The following is a 23,548-nucleotide window of genomic DNA, read 5'->3' as shown; positions in this document are numbered from 1 at the left end:
AACGTGGCAGGCTAGAGTCCATGGGGTCGCAAACAGCTGGACATGACTGAGAGACTAACACACACACACACACACACACACACACGTAAGCACCCAATCCCAGTAACTTCAAGTAGCAAAGTCTTTAAAAGACACTTGAAAATCCTCATCCTAACACCTCTTCCTCCCTTACCCTCTGACAGAGGGAAGAAGAAAGCTGATGGAGAGAGTCCCCAAAGTTGGGTGACGCTTGGAGTATTCCTTGGTCTCCCTGGAATGCCTGAATGGCTGGAGACAACAGGGCAGCTGGTCCCTGGATCAGCAGCATCGCCTGAAAGCCTGCTATGAATGGAAATTCTCAGACCCCACACCAGCCAGATCAGTAAATCTGGGATGGGGGCCCAACAATCTGCATTTTGAATGCCCTCCAGGGGAATCTGATGCAGAAAAATCAGAATCTCTGCCTTAAGGTATCTGCTTTCCCCTAAGGGGGGCCATTGCTGGAGGTCACTTGAACAGAGGAGCTGCCTGTGGAAGGCATGGGACTCTTTAAAAGAGGAAATGAGCTTCCTCCTTGAAAGCTTGAGGGAAAGAGTATATTCAGACTGCTGTTTGTGTGTGTATTCTGTAAACTGTATAACAGAGGGGACTTTGAAGCATCTCACGTTATTACTTACTATTAGTTCAGTTCAGTCACTCAGTTATGTTCAACTCTGCGACCCCATGGACTGCAGCACGCCAGGCCTCCCTGTCCATCACCAACTCCGGGAGTTTACTCAAACTCATGTCCATTGAGTCGGTGAGGCCATCCAACCATCTCATCTTCTGTCATCCCCTTCTCCTCCCACCGTCAATCTTTCCCAGCATCAGGGTCTTTTCAAATGAGTCAGCTCTTCACATCAGGAGACCGAAGTATTGGAGTTTCAGCTTCAACATCAGTCCTACCAACGAATATTCAGGACTGCTTTCCTTTAGGAAATCATTACTTACTATAATGGAAAATATAGATTTGTTTTCTAACCAGAGAAAAATATGGACAGAGAAGGGCAAGTTGAGAGGGAAAGTTAGATCTGAGATGACTTAAGACACAACTTTCCTTTCTGAAGAAACACATCCTACCTACACAGGGTTTATCCAGGTCTGTAATTCTCCCACAGATCCCTGCCTCTTGGACATGACAGCCTCCATGGTTGTCAGCTGACACTTCAGTGGCAATAAGATCAGCCAGCTGAGAGCAAGAGGGAGGCGGTTGAGCTCTTGCAAGGGAAGGTGAGATAACAGAAATACCCTAGTGCTGTTCTTCCTAACACTAACCGGGATGGAGGAAAGAGGCTAGAAAGTTACCATTTCTCAAAACCAGTGTCTTGGTAGATTTTAAGCGAGTTTCACTTTACTTTCAGAATTATGCCATAACTCTTCCAATTTCTCTCAAAAGGCAACAGAAGGGATGGCCAGTGGCTCTCCCAGGACACAAGCTTAGGACTCTGCCTTTTATTGGCTGTGCAACTTCAGGAAATTACTTAACCTTTCTGTATGTCAGTTTTTGGTCTGTGAAATAACGTGATACTAGTACAAGTAAGATCCCTGGCAGGTAGTGTTAGCTGTTACCATTATACCAGAACTCCTATTATTGAATTGAATTAAATAAATGATATCATAGACACTGAAAGACAAGGGCTTCCTGGGAACAAGAATAAAGCATTTGTCCAAGGTTTCTTAAACTAGAACCACAAAAAAATCCCTGGAAAGGTTTACATTTTCATTTGGAGGACAGGTAGCACTCTTACCCACAGATAAAGAAGGGATGCGAGTGAATCAGAAATCCACAAGGCAGCCAGGGGTCAGACTCACTCTATACAAAATGGAGACATCGCCCAGCCAGGAGGAGCGGGGTGGTTCCTTGAATACAGCAACACAAGCAGCCCAGGAGGAAGGCCTAAGTGCCCAGAGAACCCAACAAGAGACAGAGGTCTTACCGAACCAGGTGTTTCCCCAGCTTGCAGCAAGGCAGATGCTGAGACACCAAGGTGTGCAGCAGAGAAAGGGTTTATTATTCCAAGGCAGCCAAGCAACAGACAGGAGACCAAATCTCAAATCCACTTCCCAGAAGGCCAGGGACTCAGGATATTTACAGGATAAAGCTGAGTCCCATCGAGCACTGGGGAAAGGTGATTGGAAATAAGAAAAAGGTGAGATAATCGCGGCAAGAGCAACTAAGCTGCAAGCTTTCTCACCTGACTCATGTTCAGAAAACGATGTGTTAGCACGTTCTGAGGGTTGAGTTTTGGGCCCTATGACATCAAAAGCACACTCAAGCACTTGCCCAGTTGGTGCATCGTGGATCCCAACCAGTCTTAACCAGCTCAAGCTCAAATTGAACACAGCTGCCTCCAAGTTCGTGAATAACAGCTTGGGCAAACACCTTATTATTTAGGCCAGGTGACAGTTGAAGGACATACAAGCTTTTGCAATATAATTAAAGTGAGCTTAGTCAGAGAAGGCAGATTACAGTACTTATTTATTAAGCAAGATATAGTTTAATAAATCTAACTGATGATACCCTTGCTTTCAGACATGGTCTTTAAAAAAAATACTAAATAAAACACAGTGAAAGTGAAAGTCGCTCAGTAGTAGCCAACTCTTCATGACCCTATACAGTCCATGGAATTCTGTAGGCCAGACTACTGAAGTGGGTAGTCAGTCCCTTCTCCAGGGGATCTTCCCAACCCAGGGATTGAACCCAGGTCTCCTATATTGCAGGCAGATTCTTTACCAGCTGAGCCACCAGGGCTCAGTACAACACATATACATAACAGTTACAATTGTACATATAACTGGGATCCTTTAAGTTGGGATCCTTTGAAGTTGGGTGTGGCTATGTGTCTAAGTTTTGACGTTTTGATGTAAGCAGAAGTGAGTTTACACTCTTCTCTCTTCTTCCTCTCTGTGGCCTGGAATGTAGACATGATGGTTGGAGCTCTGAGCAGCCATCTTCAACCACGCGGTGACCATGAGTCTGGAAGCCTGTGCTAACAGAGAGATAGACAAGAGCCTGCGTTCTCTACAATTTCATGAAACTGCCATCTAGACTTGAACTGCCTTCTTCTAGATTTCTTTCATATGAGAGAAAAATAAATTTTCAATTTAGTTAATCCTCTTTTTTTTTTTTTTTTTGCTTTTCTGATACATGCAGACAAATATAACCCCAAACGGTACAGAAATTTGACATATAAGTTATCCCATAAGATTTTTTAGGCTTGTGAATGTACAACATAATTAGGGAAATTAGATATTTGATGCTGGTTCCTGAAGAAAGGAATAATGAGTATCCCAAATGGCAAATGAGAGATAAAGAAGGAACTTTCATAATAATGGAAGAATAATTTCATTTTTTGAAAAATACAAATGCCCAGGTATTGCTTTTTGTCTCCAGAGTTCCAGATATATTTCCATTGAGCACTGATGTTTAGAAACAACTGGACTATATGATGACTTTTTACTTTTATCTAGTTCATTTCACTTTTTCTATTTCATATTCAGTGTTCCCATTTCATTTAGTTTATGTTTTCCAATTTCTCCATCTTTTTTTAATGATGTTTCTCAAGTCTTTATCAAGTGTAGCAGGAAAGTTTTTGTATACGCATATATAAATAATATGTATAATACATATGTATTTTAGAAAACTTATGAATTTTTGCCTAAGAAATTTATGACATTTTGATTCGACTTGTTTGACTTAGCATGAATAGCATGCTAGATTTCTAATTAAAAAATAGATATGCAACAAGCAATAAAGGTTTACTGTATAGCACAGGGAACTATAGATATTGTAATATTTTGTAATAACCTATAATGGAAAATATTGCTCTTTATAGCATCAGACCTTGGTTCTATCACCAGTAACATCCACAGCTGGGTATTGTTTTTGCTTTGGCTCCATCCCTTCATTCTTTCTGGAGTTATTTCTCCACTGATCTCCAGTAGCATGTTGGGCACCTATTGACCTGGGGAGTTCCTCTTTCAGTATCCTACCATTTTGCTTTTTTATACTGTTCATGGGGTTCTCAAGGAAAGAATACTGAAGTGGTTTGCAAAGTGAAGAGGAACTAAAAAGCCTCTTGATGAAAGTGAAAGAGGAGAGTGAAAAAGTTGGCTTACATCTCAACATTCAGAAAACGAAGATCATGGCATCCACCCATCACTCCATGGGAAATAAATGGGGAAACAGTGGAAACAGTGTCAGATTTTATTTTGAGGGGGCTCCAGAATCACTGCAGATGGTGACTGCAGCCATGAAATTAAACGACGCTTACTCCTTGGAAGAAAAGTTATGACCAACCTAGATAGCATATTCAAAAGCAGAGACATTACTTTGCTGACTAAGGTCCGTCTAGTCAAAGCTATGGTTTTTCCTGTAGTCATGTATGGATGTGAGAGTTGGACTGTGAAGAAGGCTGAGCACCGAAGAATTGATGCTTTTGAACTATGGTGTTGGAGAAGACTCTTGAGAGTCCCTTGGACTACAAGGAGATCCAACCAATCCATTCTGAAGGAGATCAACCGGGGATTTCTTTGGAAGGAATGATGCTAAAGCTGAAACTCCAGTACTTTGGCCACCTCGTGTGAAGAGTTGACTCATTGGAAAAGACTCTGATGCTGGGAGGGATTGGGGGCAGGAGGAGAAGGGGACGACAGAGGATGAGATGGCTGGATGGCATCACTGACTCGATGAACGCGAGTCTGAGTGAACTCCGGGAGTTGATGATGGACAGGGAGGCCTGGTGTGCTGCGATTCGTGGGGTCACAAAGAGTCAGACACGACTGAGTGACTGAACTGAACTGAACTGATAATGGAAAATCATTTCAAAAATAATATATGTGTATATTTATATACAACTGAATCACCTGTTGTGCACTTGAAACACTTTAAGTCAACTATACTTAAATAAAATATATATATTAAAAATTAAATAAAAATGAAAGAACAATTTCAGTAAGAAGATTTCTTTAATCTTAAATTTGTATGCAGTTAATACCATAGTTCCAAATTATATAAGCAAAAACTAACAGAATACTGGGAAAGGCAAACAAATTCACAATCAAATTGGGAGATTTTAATAATCTTTCTTAGCTAATAGATAGAACAAGCAAACAAATGAAAAAGTGGTAATAATGCTGAAGGTTTAAACAATGCAACTCCCTCCTGGGTATGTACCGAAGGAATGAGTTCTTATGTCCACCAAAAGTGTAAGAATATGCACAGCAGCTTAATTTATAATAGCCAAAAAACTGGAAGCAACCTACATGGTTATCAACAGCAGAATGGATGAATAAATTGTGTTATGTTAATCAACGGAATATGGCACAGCAACGAAAAGAAATGGTTGGCCAATACAGTTCGTTCATCAACGACATAGATGTGATTTTGAATAAAAGAAATCATTTACAGAGTCTATATTCTAGTACTCTTCAGATACTGTTCTGGCACACATCTATATACATGGAGCTCAAAGATGGATGAAAGTATTCTACGATGATACAGGTAAGAAGGGCATTTAAACCTTGAAGGTCATGAGCTGGAAGCAGAGCAGAGGGAGCTTCCTGGGATGCTGGAATCTTCCATATCTCCTTCCGGGATGTGAGTACATGGATATATGTATGTGTAGAATTTTATCACATTTATCTGTATTTATTGTATATAAATTATACTTCAATAAATGAATGGAAGAGGCATTATTTTGGAGTTTAATGCCAATTACTTATTTCACGTCTTCCCAGGTATCTGGCGGGCTTCCCTAGTGGCTCAGTGGTAAAGAATCTACCTACAATGCAGACTAACTTTCTCTATGCCTTGACATGAAAAGGCTTGGCTATTCTGCTCTAGGTAACAAAAAGCCAGTTAGGCTGTTTGGATGGAGAGTGAGTGTATTGGGATCAGTGGTGGAGAACTCTGGCACTGGAATGGGGAAGGATTTTGCTGAGGGAGGTGCGGTGTCAACTTAACTGGGTCACAAATGCCCACAGAGCTGTATAAACACTATTTCTGGGTGTGTCTGTGAGGGAAAACATGTGAATCAGTGGACTCAGTAAAGCAGATGGTCTTCCTCAATGTGGGTAGTCATCATTCAACCCACTGAGAATCCAAGTAGAACAGAAAGGCAAAATTCTTGAATTTTGAGAATTGAATTGAGAATTAAATTCTCTCCGTCTCTTTCTCTGACTGAATGGGCTGAGATAACCATCTTCTCCTGCTACTACCTGATGTGAAGGGATGTGTTAAGAAAGAGGCTTATTAAAACTACTATTAAATTGTTTTTAATGGGGCCTTTGGGCTTCCCCGGTGGCTCAGCGGTGAACAATCTGTCTGCCAAACTGGGAGACTTAGGTTCGATCCCTGGGTCGGGAAGATCTGCCGGAGAATGAAATGGCAACTCACTCCAGTATTCTTGCCTGGGAAATTCCGGGGACAGAGAAGCCTGGTGGGTCACAGTCCATGGGGTCGCAAAAAGAGTTGGACACGACTTAGTGAATAAACAATACAAAAATAGGGGCTTCCCTGGTGGCTCAGACACTAAAGATTTCGCCTGCAATGTGGGAGACCTGGGTTTGATCCCTGGGTTGGGAAGATCCCCTGGAGGAGAGCAGGGCAACCCACTCCAGTATTCTTGCCTGAATAATTCCTATGGACAGAGGATCCTGGTGGGCTACAGTTTATGAGGTCCCAAAGAGTCAGGCACGACTGAGCAACTAAGCATGGCACATACTGATGGTTCAGTGGTGAAAAAAAAAAAAAAAACCAACCTGCCAATGCAGGAGACATGGGTTTGATCCCTGGTCCAGGAAGATTCTACATGCCGTGGAACAATTAAGTCTGTGCACCTACGAGCCTGTGATCTAAAGCCTGGAAGCCAAAACTACTGAAGCCCACAAGCCCTAGAGCCTGTGCTCTGCAGCAAGAGAAACCATGGCAATGAGAACCAATGCAACTAGAGAGTAGGCCCTGCTTGCCGCAACTACAGAAAAATAGTTCCCTCGCAGCAACAAAGACCCAGCACAGCCAAAAGTAAAGATAAATAATTCTTATTAGTTCTAATTGTTTGTAATGGAGGAATAGAGGGTGTCATTTACTTCTATTTCAGCGTTTCTCAGTGTCCCCTGTGTAAGGAGAATCTCTCTCAGGCTGCAGCGACAGAAAGGGCCGTGATCTTTTGAGAAACTGGTTTGGTTTTACCATACGATGAATGTTCATTTTCCCCTCCTCGTCCTGGCTGCTAAGGAGCTTGCAGTACAACAGCAAGCGAGGTCCTCTGCAACGTACCTGTGCGCTCATCCTACTCCTGGCTTCACCTTCTCTTCGTTCTGTTTCCCTTTACTCCACTTTCTCAACTATTACATTTTGTGTTCTTATACATGTCTTTGTAAGCTGCCACAACTCCTATTTCAGGATATAGGTGGGGCATAAATAAATAAGAGAAGACATGGACAAGTCCACTAAGATGGAGAAAGAGTGCAAGAAAGGCTTGAATAGACATTACCCCAAAGATGATATACAATAGCCAGCAGGCATATAAAAAGATGATTAACTTCACTAACTGTACAGAAAATGCAAATCAAAACCACAATGATATTTCACCGCATCTGATTAGGATGGCAGATAGGCAGGCAGGAAGAAGAAAAAAGGAGGGAGAAAAAAAAGAAAAAGAAATGGCGGCAAAGATGAGAAGAAAAATGAACACATTACACTATTGGTGAGATTGAAAGATGGTGCAATTGCTATGGAAAACATTATGGAGGTCCCTCAAAAAGTTAAAACTAGAACTACCATGTGACGCAGCAATTTTACTTCCGGGTATATATCCAAAAGAACGGAAAGCTGGGTTCTGAAGAGATATTTGCAGACCCACATTCACAGCAACACTATTCACTATCGCCAAGAGGTAGAAGCAACCCAAATGTCCATCAACAAATGAATAAACAAAATGCGGTATATACATATAGTAGAACACTATGCAATCCTAAAAGAGGGAGTTTTGATGCATGCTACAACACAGGAGAACCTTGAGGACATTATGCTAAGTAAAATAAACATGTCACAAAAGTCAAATACAGTATGGCTTCACTTAAATGAGGCATCTGAAGGAGTTAAATTCACAGAGACAGAAAGTTGAATGATGGCCCCTGGGGGAGTGGTGAGAGTGAAGTGAAAGTGTTAGTCACTCAGTGGTGTCCAACTCTTTGCGACCTCCTAGACTGTAGCCAGGCAGGCTCCCCTGTCCATGCAATGAATGGTAAGTTGTTGTTTAATGGGTATAGAATTTCAGTTTTACAAGATGAAAAGTTCTTGAGACTGGTTGCACAACAATAAAGGGTTACGATGGTAAATTTTACTTTATGTGTATTTTACCACATTTTTAAAATGTAAAGTCAAGAAAGAGAAGCTTTTTCTCATTTCACAGTTTTGTTCAGTATGCTTCCTAGTCTCAAACAGAAAGAAGGTGGTAGTTTCATCTGGACTCTGTCATACTCCATCCCTGCCATTTAGGAGAGAGAGGAGGTATTTCCACCCAACCAGTGAGGGTAAGAAGAAATTCAATGACCTGGCTTGGATGTCAGTAAATATTCGGGAGCTGAACAAGAAAGCCTTTCACTTGCGTGATCATTTTTCTTCCTTTTCCCTGGGTAAGACTGGCAAAAATTTAACTGTTTTCCTTGAATATATAATCAGAACCATGTTTACGATATGAGACATGATTCTTCTCCTTCTTCTCTCTCAACATCTACCCCCTTGTTCTTATATGCTTATGACAATGTACCTCCCACACACAACTAAAGAAGCAAAAAATTTTAAGTCAACTGCTGCACATTGAGGATCCAAGTTATTTAACATACTGTGTAATTAAAGCAGGCTAATGGTGTAAGCCGAGCAGAATATAGGTTAGTGAGTCAACACTTTTCTAGTTCATCTGAGGCCGAGCAGGCTTTTCAGATGATTCACGGTTCATTTGCTCTGATTCAGTGCCAGGAGCCAGCGTGAGGAATCCCACCCGTGACAAGGTCATGCGGCAGAGGCCTGATGGGCAAGGCGAGTCAGACCTCAGGTTTTCCCCCTGGTATTTCCTGAGCATGTACCCCAAAAATAAGAATCTGCCTGCCTTATTGTACTTCTCCACTCTTCTGACACTCTCTGGAAAAAGTTAATTCAGGGCTTTAGTCTTATGCATTTGAAAGGGATGTTTCAGTTCAAACCCCCTCTGATAACTCTCTACTTGCCTAACAGGTTTCCCGGACTTCTTACAGCTTGTGAATTGCTTACAGCCCCCCAACCGCGAGAGGCACAAAGCTTAGAGCATCTTAAAGATACAGAGCCTTTTCTAAAGAGCTGAAAATCATATTGGTGATGGATTTCACTGTTGACTCAATGATTGCTGCCAGGCCTCCATATTCTTTATCTTTAGGCACCTGGGAGGATGTTAATCAATGTAAACGGGATATGGAAAAAGATATATAATAGTTTTGATGTTAGCAACACTAGACTTTTGAGTTAATTACTTTTCGTTATAAATCACTGTACTCCTTTTACTTGTTATAAATTGCTGTATCTTTGCTATGTAAGAATGTAACTTTATTTAGTGTTTTCTGAGCGTGGCACTAGACTTCGGGAAGATCAACACAAATAAGTCTTCTGGTTGACAAACCCTTATCAGAAAAGGGCCGTAAAATGTTAATTGGCCCTTTTGGCTGGAAGATGATGTAAATCACCTAAGACTTGTGTATACAACTAGGTATGCAGAGAGAAAAGCCTGGTTTTGATAAGAGTCTGGGCTGCTAACGCTGAATAATTTTGTATTACCCATTGATCTCTATGTACAATCAAAAAGGTATAAAAGGCCTTTCTAGACAATAGAGACCAGGCCAATTATTGGAAGGACTGGTTTCCCCCGTGTCTCCTCTTTACTCTAATTTCAGGCTGATTCCCATCTGGGGCGTGGAGGCTCGCCATGTCTACTTACTTGCCCTAGCTTCTAAGATCCACGAGAGAGGGAGCCCAAGGTGGGGCACCCTCCGTTATTCAAGAGGACACCAGTGGCCTAACGTAGATGGTGCAAGCTCCTTGTCTGAAACTTTATTGACTTCCATGTAAAACAAGTTATTCAGTCTCTTTCCTCCACTAAAATTTCCTACTATACTATTTCCTCTTAATCTCTTTATATTTCTAATTAAATAAATTTTTCCTCGCCAATGCTGTCCCTGCTTCAAATTCCCTGGATCCACCGGGGCTGGATCCCGGCAATTCAGTCTTGGTTGCTTTGCTATTCCTTTCACTCCAACCTGAAGGCACGTTCAAGGGAGGTTCCCATTCCATGGTGTGCTAAATTTTGGTGAGGTTGAAACATGGTAAGCTTAGTTCAGGTGTCTCGTTTTAACACCATGTGGTAAAAGTCAGATAACTCAAGAAACAAAGCCAAGTAACCATATATAAAATAAAGTGAGTTTTCTGTGAATTTAAAGTGAAAAACTTCCTCCACCTGATAACTTCACCCACACTCAAGTAGAAGAGCTGGGTTAAATTTAGATGGTAGTTACACTTGCTCTGTGACCTTGAGAAAATCTTCATCTAATTTCTTTCCACCCATAAATGATCATTAATAATATGTGCTTCTGACTCAAGACACCCAACACTGTTTAAGTGAAAGATGATGAACTAGAGGTTACAAGGAGCACTGAAACTGTCATGTTTTGGACCAACGAGCTGAGAAAAGCCTTATTACCCAGGTTTAAGATGATGGCAGTCTTAGGTCTTCCAGTCTATGCCCTTGGAGGGGACAGATTCCATTCCATTAATAGGGGGCTGTGCTCCTTCCAATACTGTCCACATGCATAGGTGGTCCCCAAAGGTCTATCAAGTGTTTTTTGACAGTCTGGCCATTTAAGAGGAATATGTGATCAAATCATTTTGTTGACACAGATTTCAAAAATTTTAAATGTAATATTAAATCACAATTTTTACAGACATCCTATTATTCTTAATAGCCATTATTTTTTTTAAAGTTGTATACATACTTCCAAGATTTTGTTTTTTATTAATAATCTCAGTGTATTTTTACCTCATTAGCATATTATTCTTTTTTAAGATTTATTTTATTTTATTTTTGGCTGTCCTGGGTCTTCTTTGCTGCCCATGGGCTTTCTCTGGTTGCAGCAAAGTGGGGCTACTCTTCACTGTCGCGCACAGGCTTCTCATTGCAGTAGCTTTCCTTGTTGCAGAGCACAGGCTTCAGGTGCAAGCTTCAGTAGTTGTGGCTCAAGGGTTCTAGGGTGCAGGCTTAGTTGTGGCCCACGGGTTAGTTGCTGCATGGCATGTGGGCTCTTCCTGGACTGGGGATTGAACCAGTGTCCTCTGCATTGCAAGGCAGATTCTTAGCCACTGAGCCACAAGAGAAGCCCAAGCATCTTATTTTTGATACAAGATTAATATCTAACATAGTAGCTAAGTTCAGCCATTCAGTCGTGTCCGACTCTTTGCGACCCCATGGACTGCAGCACACCAGGCTTCCCTGTCCATTGCCAACTCCTGGAGTTTACTCAAATGCATGTCCCTTGAGTTGGTGATGCCATCCAACCATCTCATCTTCTGTCATCACCTTTTCCTCCCACCTTCAATCTTTCCCAGCATCAGGGTCTTTTCAAATGAGTCAGTTCTTTGCATCAGGTGGACAAAGTATTGGAGTTTCAGCTTCAACATCAGTCCTTCCAATGAACATTCAGGACTGATTTCCTTTACGATGGACTGGCTGGGTCTCCTTGCAGTCCAAGGGACTCTCAAGAGTCCAACACCACAGTTCAAAAGCATCAGTTCTTCGGCACTCAGCTTTCTTCACAGCCCAACTTTCACATCCATACATGACTACTGGAGAAAACATAGCTTTGACTAGATAGACCTTTGTTGGCAAAGTAATGTCTCTGCTTTTTAATATGCTGTCTAGGTTGGTCATAGCTTTTCTTCCAAGGAGTAAGCATCTTTTAATTTCATGGCTGCAGTCACCATCTGCAGTGATTTTGGAGCCCAATAAAATAAAATCTGCCACTGTTTCCCCATCTATTTGTCATGAAGTGATAGGACTGGATGCTGTGAAATTAGTTTTCTGAATGTTGAGTTTTAAGCCAACTTTTTCACTTTCCTCTTTCACTTTCATCAAGAGGCTCTTTAGTTCTTCTTCACTTTCTGCCATAAGGGTGGTATCATCTGCATATCTGAGGTTATCGATATTTCTCCCGGCAATCTTGATTCCAGCTTGTGCTTCCTCCAGCCCAGCATTTCTCATGATGTACTCTGCATATAAGTTATATAAGCAGGGTCACAATATACAGCCTTGATGTACTCCTTCTCCTATTTGGAACCAGTCTGTTGTTCCATGTCCAGTACTAACTGTTGCTTCCTGACCTGCATACAGATTTCTCAAGAGGCAGGTCAGGTGGTCTGGTATTCCCATCTCTTTCAGAATTTTCCAGAGTTTGTTGTGGTCCACACAGTCAAAGGCTTTGGCATAGTCAATAAAGCAGAAGTAGATATTTTTCCTGAACTCTCTTGCTTTTTCGATGATCCAACAGATGTTGGCAATTTGATCTCTGGTTCCTCCACCTTTTCTAAATCCAGCTTGAACATCTGGAAGGTCATGGTTCACGTACCATTGAACCCTGGCTTGGAGAATCTTGAGCATTACTTTACTAGCATGTGAGATGAGTGCAATTGTACGGTAGTTTGAGCATTCTTTGGCATTGCCTTTGGGATTGGAATAAAAACTGACATTTTCTAGTCCCTGTGGCCACTGCTGAGTTTTCCAAATTTGCTGGCATATTGAGTGCGGCACTTTAACAGCATCATCTTTTAGGATTTGAAATAACTCAACTGGAATTCCATCACCTACACTAGCTTTGTTCGTAGTGATGCTTTCTAAGGCCCACTTGACTTCGCATTCCAGGATGTCTGGCTCTAGGTTGGTGATCACACCATCGTGATTATCTGGGTCGTGAAGATCTTTTTTGTATAGTTCTTCTGTAGTAGCTAAGATAGGAATAAAATTGAACAATTTTCTTCTAAATTGCTATCAACTAATAAAGCCTCCAATATTTTCATAAAATTTTACAATTTTCAAATGCTTTCAGCTTCATTTAAATAACACTGTAAGATGGAACAAGTACAGTTCATTATTTGTAAACCTACTAATTTAAGTGGTATGCCCAAAGCTGATCCATTAATGGTAGTTCCATTAATTTTGAAATACAATGCAAGAGAAACTACCATTCTTTTTACAAAGATGAATTATTTAGAGAATTTGGTTTTGCTTTCATTTCAGATCACTTTGTACTGAGGACAAGGGACTAATTTCATTTGAAATGCCATCAATTTTTTTTCATTGCTGTTTATGAACTACATCAGGCACAACACTTTTCAAAACCAAGGATTATTTTATGATATAAATAACTCAAGGTAAGGATAAGTTTTTATTATTTCAACTAGCCTGCTTAATAGTCCTCAAGTAAATTATCTTATCTATTCCCTTTAGGGCTAACATTTCTCAACTTATAATGAAAAAAACAAGGATATCAGGATATCTTAAGAATAATGACAATTGTGCAAACAACTGATGTGGCATCTGGCTCTTTCCCAACAGTTCACGACCCTCCATTTGCTCAAGAATAAAAACAGAGCATGTTGCTGGACATATCTTTACACCATACGCATATTCTTGTGACAGAACATGAAAATGACTTTCTAAGGCTGAATGAAGCCAGACTGGGGTAGGAATCCTTCTCTATGGCAACATATGTGCGACATGCTGGTTGGCTTAGCATCTGAATGCACTCCCCAAGGAGCTCCATCATCATCTCTGTACAATCCAACACCAGTGCTGACAGAGCTCCCAGCGCTTGCTGTCATCCTGATGACTTATCATTGTGAATTTGCTTCTCTAAATTCACAGAAGTCAAGTCTAAGGAAATAAATCAATGAAGTATTTAACTTAACCTGTAACTTAAACTTTATCAAGTCATAGAGAGAGGCTTCAGTGAAGGATATCAAACAATGTCATTCTTCCTATCAACAGAAAAACACTATCATTTTTATCATTAATTTTTAAAGATTTGGCTTTAAGATTTAGAGATGTGTGACAAGTATATTTTTTAATTAACTGAAATTTTTTGGTTCATCTATGTCTTGAATACTCATTAGAGTTCCTACAGACAGAAAAAAATCAAAATTATGACACAGGGGCTGGCAAACTATGTTCACAAGGAACACTCACTTTTCTATGAGATGGACCAATTAAAGTCATACAGTGACAAGTCACATCTTACCAATACACATAGTTAAAGGAAATGTATGGATAGAATTCTCTCAAGATGGTTTTTCTCTCAGATGTTTTCTCACATTTTTGATACATGCCAACTTTCTCTATAAATGAGCATCATCAGTAAATGATTAAAACAATAAACTGAGACAACTTCCTACTGGTCCAATGCTTAAGACTCCATGCCTCCAATGCAGCGTTGACCCCTGGATGGGGAACTAAGATCCCACCTGCCACAGGGTGACTAAGGCCATGCACTGCAACTAGAGAAACCCCCATACCCCAGAGCCCACAGAGCCAAAACCCAAAAACAACAGCCAAAAAAAACCCCAATAAACTGATAACAATAAATTCTGCTGAATCTTTTAACCATATATTTTTTCTGATAGGCATGAAACATTTTTTTCTGCTGGTAAAATGATTTCTAGTAAACGTGACAGAAATAACCATCTACATGTTTCAGGGGATTATACGAAAAGGGCTATGACTTTGAGTTTCACTTTTAAAAAATTCAGAAATTATATTAAAATTAATTATATATTAATTATATTAAAGAAACTCTTAAACTACTCCAAGTAGTTATTGTAAATAAGACAATAAAAGACAAATAGGAAAAAAATTACAAACAAATACAGAAGAGGCTTTACCAACACAAGAAAGATGAACAACCAATAATAAATGGAGAAGGGTCATGAATAGGCATTGCTCATAAAAGGAACTACAAATACACAGGTCTCTTCAAGTCTCCAGGAACTCCCGGGACAGGAAACAGTGGCAGCACAGAGTAATGACTATAGCTCACTGGAATCTTCACAGCTTGTGGTAAATCTGCTGAACCCATTCAATAATTTTCCCTCTGAATCCACGCCCACCGAATAATCTTCTGATTAATAATTTGTTTTCTCGGGTTTTTTGGAATCTGAATGGGATGAGATGAACTGTAAATCACCAATGCATAAATTAGCTCATACATCAGTCTCATATTAAAAAAAAAAAAACAAACAAACAACTAACTTGTAGGAGGACTGGAGAGATGTTGTTTAAGGGTACAAACTCACAACTGGTAGATATAAATACAGGATATCCAGTGCACCAGTCCATCCTAAAGGAAATCAGTCCTGAATAATCATTGGAAGGACTGATGCTGAAGCTGAAGCTCCAATACTTTGGCCACCTGATGCGAAGAACTGACTCATTTGAAAAGACCCTGATGCTGGGACAGATTGAGGGTGGGAGGAGAAGGGGACGACAGAGGAAGAGATGGTTGGATGGCGTCACCGACTCAATGCGTTTGAGTAAACTCCGGGAGTTGGTGATGGACAGAAAAGCCTGGCATGCTGCAGTTCATGGGGTTGCAAACAGTCGGACACGACTGAGCGACTGAACTGGTACAGACGAAGATACTGGATTATAAACTTCAAAGTTGCTAAGAGGCTAGATTTTAATTTTTCCTACAACCACAAAAAAGAAGTAATAAGTATGTGACGTGATAGAGGTGTCAGCTAACACCTCTATCAGGTGTCAGCTAATCATATTGTAATATATAAACATACACCTTAAGTTTAAAAAACATTATATGTCCATTATATCTCAATTCAAAATTTAAAAAGAAACTAACATTTTGAAACAGAAATTTATAGATAACAAAATAAATCTGTTACTTATCGTAAGTCTGCTTCAGAATCACTTCTCCAAGCACGTAGACATCAGTTTTAGGGAACCGCAAGTGTCAGTTGCTCAGTCATGTCTGACTCTTCGTGATCCCATGGACTATAGCCCACCAGGTTCCTCTGTCCATGGGACTCTCCGGGAAAGAATACTGGAGTGGGTTGCCATTTCCTTATCCATTAAGGAATTGCAAAACAGGAATCAAACACTTTATTAGGAATATGTTGATTCCAGCGAGGAACAGAAAGGCTATGGGATATGCTCAGAATTTCATACAAGGGCAGAGAAAAACAGGATAAAAGAATGCACTTGAGAGAGGTCAAAGGAGAAATAATAGCATCGCTTTCGGCTTGAAATGTTCTCAGTCGAACTTACCCAACAAACTAGCTCCACTAGGGGTCAGGCTTTACCCTGCCAATGAGGTATCAGAGGTAAGTTTCCTCTTCCTCTCTCCCATCCCCCTCTTCCTTTCTTCATTCTTCCCTCCTCTCCCAGCTCCTCACTTACCTGGTGTATTTCGAGCACTTGCTGTTCACTAGGCATAGCAACAGATTCTGAGGATACACACAGGGCTCCCACAGTCCCAGAGAGGGAAGTAGCCTGAAGGCAGACCTGTAACAAAGTAAACACGGAAATGAAATTACAAACCTTGTATTCTTTAACTTAATCTTGGTTAGAAAAGGTAATCATAACAGAAGCTAACTGCCTCAGTCACCTCAGTCAGCAGTTAACTAACAATTCCTAAATCAGCAGTTCTTCAAGTGAGGTCCCCACAAGCTCCTTGGGAGCTTGACAGCGGCGTGCCAAAACTTGGAGTCTTTTCTGATGAGATCAATGCTGATATTACAAAAGTGATTTTTAAATATATTGTGTAATGAAGTGTGTCAACATCTGGGTGATTTGCACCTGTGAATCAATATTTTCCAAGTGACCCATGCATGATATTACAAAATCATTGCATGGGTAAAAGATCCTTTCAAAGTACAAGAACATGAATAGATTTTAATGTAAGAGAGAATAAAAAGTTCATTTGCATGGTTTCAGGTTCCACATTGCAACTAGACTTTAAGAAGCTACCACTTATCAAGTTTTGATATAATATCAAAGAAGAATAAGGATAACTCTCTTAAAAGACTTTTAAAATGCCCCACCTGGTATTTCCAACACATGTCCATGTGTGTGTTAGTTGCTCAGTCGTGTCTGACACTTTGTAGCCCCATGGACTGCAGCCTGCCAGGCTCCTCTGTCCATGGGATTCTCCAGGCAAGAATATTGGAGTGGGTTGCCATTCCCTTCTCCAAGGGATCTTCCTAACCCAGGGATTGAACCCAGGTCTCCTACATTACAGGTAGATTATTTACCATCTGAGCCACTAGGGAAGCCATCTCCATGTGAGGCCAGAATTTCATGTTCTTCAAACAAAAACATATTAATTGGGTGCAGAAGTAGGTATAAGAATCCTCCAGTCTTCTGTTGAACCAGATACAAGGTTTGCAAAAAATGTAAGGCAATGCCACTCTTCTCTTTAATAATTTTTGTTTTAGAAAATATACCTTTCATAAAAATGGTTATGTTAGCATATAATAGATTTATTATTTTTAAACAATATTTTCAAGTGTCCCAATGGTAATTTCTAATACAGTAAATAGCAATATACATAATCTCTATATACAAAATCACTTTGGAGCCCTCAAAATTTTTTAAGAGTGGAAAAGAGTCCTAAGACCAAAAACTTTCAGAACCACCATCTTAAAAGAACAGTGGGAGGAACCTGAGGTTTCTTTTGTCTCTGCCAATGAAAAATTAAAGGAAGCCATCTACAGAGTGAAGGAGGCCATGGGTGGAGGATAATCTGAGCTTTGAGAAGAAGTGAGAAGGTTTGAGATGGTCACTATGGAAAACCAGAAGAGTGTTAGCAATAAACAGGGTGCTGCTCTCAGGCTCCTCTGAGGTTTTTCCCAGTGGACGGCCTTTCTGATGCCAGCCCTGGTGTGAGGAGTGGACTACAAAGCTGTTTCCGGATGACCCAGAGTGAAGCCCTCACGAGGTCCTCCTTGTCCAGGAGCCATGCTGAGAGTCAAGCATCAGCCCGCCAGGTTAAGCGTCCTACTCCACACCCGGTCTGGAGACCCAGCAGGGTCGGATGCCATGCTGCCCACCACCCTCTTTGTCATGCAGATCATCTCTCATTACAGAGCCTCTTCCTTCATACTCACATCAACTCAGACAAATGGTGGCTTTGAGAGGGGACTCCCCATCCAGCAGCACTTCAACAGACACAGCCAGACTCTATATTTAATTTTAGCTTCACCTGGACCCCACCTGACCCCCCCCTGGCCAAGTCAAGGAATGTTCTCCCTGACAACACTATGGCTTCTCCTCAACGTGCCCTCTCAGACCTCTCTATGCTCCCGGAATTCTCTCCCTGTAGTTTCTTTTTTTAACTTTTATTTACATTTATTTTTTGTGGAATTTATTTCCAGGCCATAAGCTTGTGTTTCTTCACTTTCACCTCGGATGTATTTTTCTTCTGTGCAACCTCCTCTTCTAGTTTAGAAACAATGTGCTCTTTTTCAATAAGGATCATCTCAATGCAGCAGGGAGAACTCATGGAAAGGTTGATGTGGCCATGAGCTCTGTAGGGGCTCTGTTCACTTGGATGTGCTCAGCAACCACAGAATGTGAGCTAGACTCATGGGAATTAACAGGAGTTGTGGGGAGGAGTGCAATGGGAATTTTCAGAAGAAGCAGTTAAGTGCAGAGTCCCAGGAGAAGAAGCACTTGACCAGACACAGAAGTATAACTAAGGCCAGTACGTGGTGACAAAGAAAGAGAATGGCCCCAGATGAGGCCAGAGAGTTGGGAAGGACCAAGGATAAAGGATGTTGTAGGTAATGTAAAGGAGCTTGGATTTCATTCTTAGTGTGGCGATTCCCCATTGAAGTGGGATGGTCTAATTTAAAAAGACCCTGTGGCTACCAGGTACGCAATGGATTTGGGGGTGGGGAGGTGCAGGGTACCTCCGGAGTGGATGTTGGCTGAGCAACAGGAGCCAATTGCAGCAATTCAGGGAGAAACCAGGCAGCTAGGACTAGGGGGCTGGCATGGAAATGGGCAAAGTCAGGACACGGGGGATCTGTGTCTCTGTGTGTAGACAACAGCCTGGCACTGGAGACCTGGTAGAAAGAGAAAAGAACACGACCCAGAAGAGTGCTGGGGAACCTCAACATTTACAAACAACGGTCAGACTGTCGCAGGTGGAGCTAGTATAACAATCATGATTTCCAACAATTATTAAGCACTTGCCATGTGCCAAACTCTTCTGCCCTTTTTTGAATCAGATTATTATATTTTGCTTTGTTTTTGAGTTATATGAGTTCTTTATATATTTTGGGTATTAACCCCTTATCCAATATATGGTTTGCAAAGATTTTCTCCCATTCCACAGATTGCCATTTCATTTTGTTGATTGTTGTTTTTTGTTTTTTTTTTTTTTTTTTTTGCTGTGCAGAAGCGTTTTAGTTTATTTAGTTCCACTTATTGATTTTTGCCTTTGTTGCCTGTTGGAGTCCTGATTTCATAACCAAATCCCATATCCTGGCTAACAGCCAGCTATTCTCAAGAGAAATCACCCACATGAGCAAGAATTTGGACTGAGACCATTCTGTCTGCATGACATATAAAAATGCAATGTTACACCAGTAATGAGTGGCAGACTGCAGAAACACACTTCTCCTGAAGAGCTAAGAACATTCATCACCTCTGTAACTCTGGCTGTCTGTGTTCAATGTAAAATATTATAATCTTGCACTTGTATAAATATTCCTTATTCTAAATACATTTAATCATATTTTTGAAAAGTAATAAGGTACATACTGTAAAAACAACTTGGTTTAGAACTTTCCATCTCAAATATGTAATAGGACACTATCAAAACCAAGGTCCTGATATAAATAATGGTGGATCACGTGGTTAAAACTATGGTTAAAACTGAACTTTTGGACTCAGGCAAATATTTTTTCTAGCTCTCGCTTCACCATTTATTAACTAGTTCTTTAACCTCACTGTGCCATTTCTCATCTGATAAATCCCTATCTCACAAGATCATTTTGCAAAGTAAAGGAGACAGTGTATGAAAGTGCCGTGCTCTTTAATACTAAGCATACCGTGTGAGCACCCCCTCTTCTCCCATTCCCCATGTGGCAGGATTTCAGGGGTTGGGCCAATAGCTAGCTCCACAGTACTGTGTCACACAAGTATAATACTGGCTGAGGCTGGAGAGGAATCTTAGAAATCATCTACTTTATCATTCCACCCTCCTTGACTTAATAGCTGAGAAAATTGAGGCCAAGAGAAGTGATTCCATTTTTATTCTATCTAGTCAATATATTTATTTATTCAAATAAATATTTGAAATAAATATTCAAATATTCAAATATTTATTTCAAATATTTATTTAGCACTTCCTATGAAAGGCAGTGTGTAAGTTCATTGATATTTGAGCATCCATTGTGAACTCAACAGTGTGCTAGGTGCTATGAACATGAGGCACAGCGAAGGTGAAATATACTTACAGATACACCTTCTCAAGACACCAATGTTTGAGGAGAAGTGGGGAAAGGGTGCAGGAGGACAAAGGCTATGGAAATGGTTATGAATGATCCTCTGAAGTGAAGGAAATAACTGAATAATCAACACATAAAGCAAATATTATCACTATCCATTACAAATCTATCCATATTGAATCCATCACAATCAATCACAAACTGTCTACAGTTAATCAGCACACCCTATCTTGCAGAGAGCCATGGCAAAGACTCTGCCCCAGAGTACTCCACAGGGGTGCCTGCAGAGTGTGATTCTACTCCCCATCAGGAAACCAAACATTCATGGCAGAATCAGCTGCTTTCCAGAAACCCTGTGCAGGGCAAAAACCCTCTTGAGGTGCTTTTCTCATCTGTAATTATGAGGAACTGTTATTCTTTTCCTTCCTATTTTCAGTGAACATACTACTTTCAGGCCCTCTGCTGTGCTTAGTTGCTCAGTCATGTCCAACTCTTTGTGATCCTTTCAACTGTAGGCCCCCAGGCTCCTCTGTCCATGGGATTTACCAGGCAAGAATACTGAAGTGGGTTGCCATTTCTTCTTCCAGGGGATTTTTTAGACCCAGCAATCGATACCCATCTCCTGTGTCTCCTGCACTGCAGGCAGATTCTGTACTCATTGAGCCATCATGGACTCCCCTGCTAAAGCCAATTCCAACAGCAGACATGACAGAGCAGAGGTGAAAACAATGTGATATATGCGAGAGTGTGTGTGTGTGTGTGTGTGTGTGTGTGTGTGTGTGTGTAGTGTATTTGGGAACTCACTGGCAGACAGACCAGAGTGGAAAGGGGCAGAATATTCATTACCCAATGTTATAATAATGTTTTGTAACAAATAACCACAAAATATCAGCAGCATAAAACATTGTGTTCATGACTGGGGGTAGCCCAGGCAATTTCAGCTAAGCCCTTCCACATGTCTGTAGGTTGAGTGGCACTTGGCTGGTCCAGACAAAGCTCACCTGAGTGACTTGGCTTTAAACTGCAGGTCCGAAAAAAAAAAAAAAACAAACAAAAAAACTGCAGGTCCAGACAGGTGCGGCTCTTCACAGGGAGTTAGGTTCAGGTCGGTTCTGTGTGTGTCAAGTCTGGAGCTCTAACTCAAAGGACAACAGCCACTGAACACAAACTCTTCTGAAGGTGATGACAGAAGCATGAGAGGACAAAAAGAAAAACACAATGCTTCTCAAAGCCTCGGCTCAAAATACGCACACTGTGCCTTCTCCCCATATTCCATCAGTCAGTCAATCAGATGGCCAAGCTCAGATTCAAGGAGCAGAAAGTTACACTCAGCTCTGGGGGAGTAGCTGCCAAGTTACATGGCAAAGGCAATGGGTGTGGGTAGAGCACGGGAAGAACAGGAAGAATCGTCAATATACCTCAGTTCAGTTCAGTTGCTCAGTCTGACTTTTGTGACCCCATGGACTGTAGCACGCCAGGCCTCCCTGTCCATCACCAACTCCCAGAGTTTACTCAAACTCATGTCCATCACATTGGTGATACCACCCAACCATCTCATCCTCTGTCATCCCCTTCTCCTCCTGCCTTCAATCTTTCGCAGAATCAGGGTCTTTTTCAATGAATCACTTCTTCCCATCAGGTGGCCAAAGTATTGGAGTTTCAGCTTCAGCATCAGTCCTTCTGATGAATATTTAGGACCAATTTCCTTTAGGACGGACTGGTTGGATCTCCAGTCCAAGGCACTCTCAAGAGTGTTCTCCAACACCGCAGTTCAAAAGCATCAATTCCTCTGCACTCAGCTTTCTTTATAGTCCAACTCTCACACCCATACATGACCACTGGAAAAACCATAGTCTTGACTAGACAGACCTTTGTTGGCAAAGTAATATCTCTGCTTTTTAATATGCTGTCTAGGTTGGTCACAACTTTTCGTCTAAGGAGCAAGAGTCGTTTAATATCATGGCTGCAATCACCATCTGCAGTGATTTTGGAGCTCAATAAAATAAAGACTGTCACTGTTTCCACTGTTTCGCCATCTATTTGCCAAGAAGTAATGGGACCAGATGCCATGATCTTAGTTTTCTGAATGTTGAGCTTTAAGCCAACTTTTTCACTCTCCTCTTTCACTTTCATCAAGAGGCTCTTTAGTTCTTCTTCACTTTCTGCCATAAAGGTGGTGTCATCTGCATATCTGAGGTTATTGATATTCCTCCCAGCAATCTTGATTCCAGTTTGTGCTTCATCCAGCCTGGCATTTCACATGATGTACTCTGCATATAAGCTAAATAAGCAGGGTGACAATATACAGCCTTGATATACTCCTTTCCCCTATTTGGAATCAGTCTGTTGTTCCATGTCCAGTTCTAACTGTTGCTTCCTGACCTGCATACAGATTTCTCAAGAGGCAGGTTAGAAAAAGAAAAAAAAAAAAAAAAGAGGCAGGTTAGGTGGTCTGGTATTCCCATCTTTTTAAGAATTTTCCAGAGTTTGTTGTGGTCCACATAGTCAAAGGCTTTGGCTCAGACATGCAGAAATAATAAGTTGCTAAAACAAAACAGAGCACCAAATCAGGGTGATGCTATTTGCTAACACTTAAGACATATAGCTTTTAAAAAAATCACTCCATTTTGCAAGATGGAAAGTTCTGGAGACCTGTGCATATACTCAGCACTGCTTAACTGCACACTTCAAAATAGTTAATATGATAAATTTCACATATGTGTTTTACTAGGATTGAATTTTTTTTTTTAAGAGCAAATTAGGGAATTCCCTGGCAGTCCAGTGGTTAAGACTTGGTGCTTAGACTCCCACAGGCCTGGGTTTTGATCTCAGCAAACTAAGATTTCACAAGCCCTTCTTCCTTGTTTTTGTTCTATTTGGGCCCTCAATGACGGAATGATATCCACTCACAGTGGCAAGGATGAACTGCTTTACTCAGTCTATCAGGTAAAATGTTAAACTCTTCTGCAAACACTCCCACAACATACC

At 41.0% G+C, this 23,548-nt stretch overlaps 1 protein-coding gene across 5 annotated transcripts in view; it reads right to left on the bottom strand.

Moving 5' to 3' along the window:
• Window positions 1-23,548, bottom strand: part of FRMD3 (FERM domain containing 3) — a 416,578-nt gene that overhangs the window by 388,790 nt on the left and 4,240 nt on the right. For 3 of the 5 annotated variants that reach the window (XM_060409135.1, XM_060409137.1, XM_060409136.1), the window contains 2 exons: window positions 19,016-23,104; window positions 16,503-16,607 (listed from right to left, as the gene is read on the bottom strand). The gene's annotated coding sequence lies outside the window, so the exon portion shown is untranslated. Of the gene's footprint in view, window positions 1-1,955; window positions 2,083-16,502; window positions 16,608-19,015; window positions 23,105-23,548 lie in introns of those variants that run through there. The other 2 variants (XM_042244837.2, XM_042244838.2) reach the window with 2 other exon arrangements.

Source organism: Ovis aries, chromosome 2, assembly GCF_016772045.2.
Source record: "Ovis aries strain OAR_USU_Benz2616 breed Rambouillet chromosome 2, ARS-UI_Ramb_v3.0, whole genome shotgun sequence".
Lineage (NCBI taxonomy): Eukaryota > Metazoa > Chordata > Mammalia > Artiodactyla > Bovidae > Ovis > Ovis aries.
The sequence above is the reverse complement of the archived record's forward strand: the minus strand, read 5'-3'. Positions and strand labels throughout refer to the sequence as shown.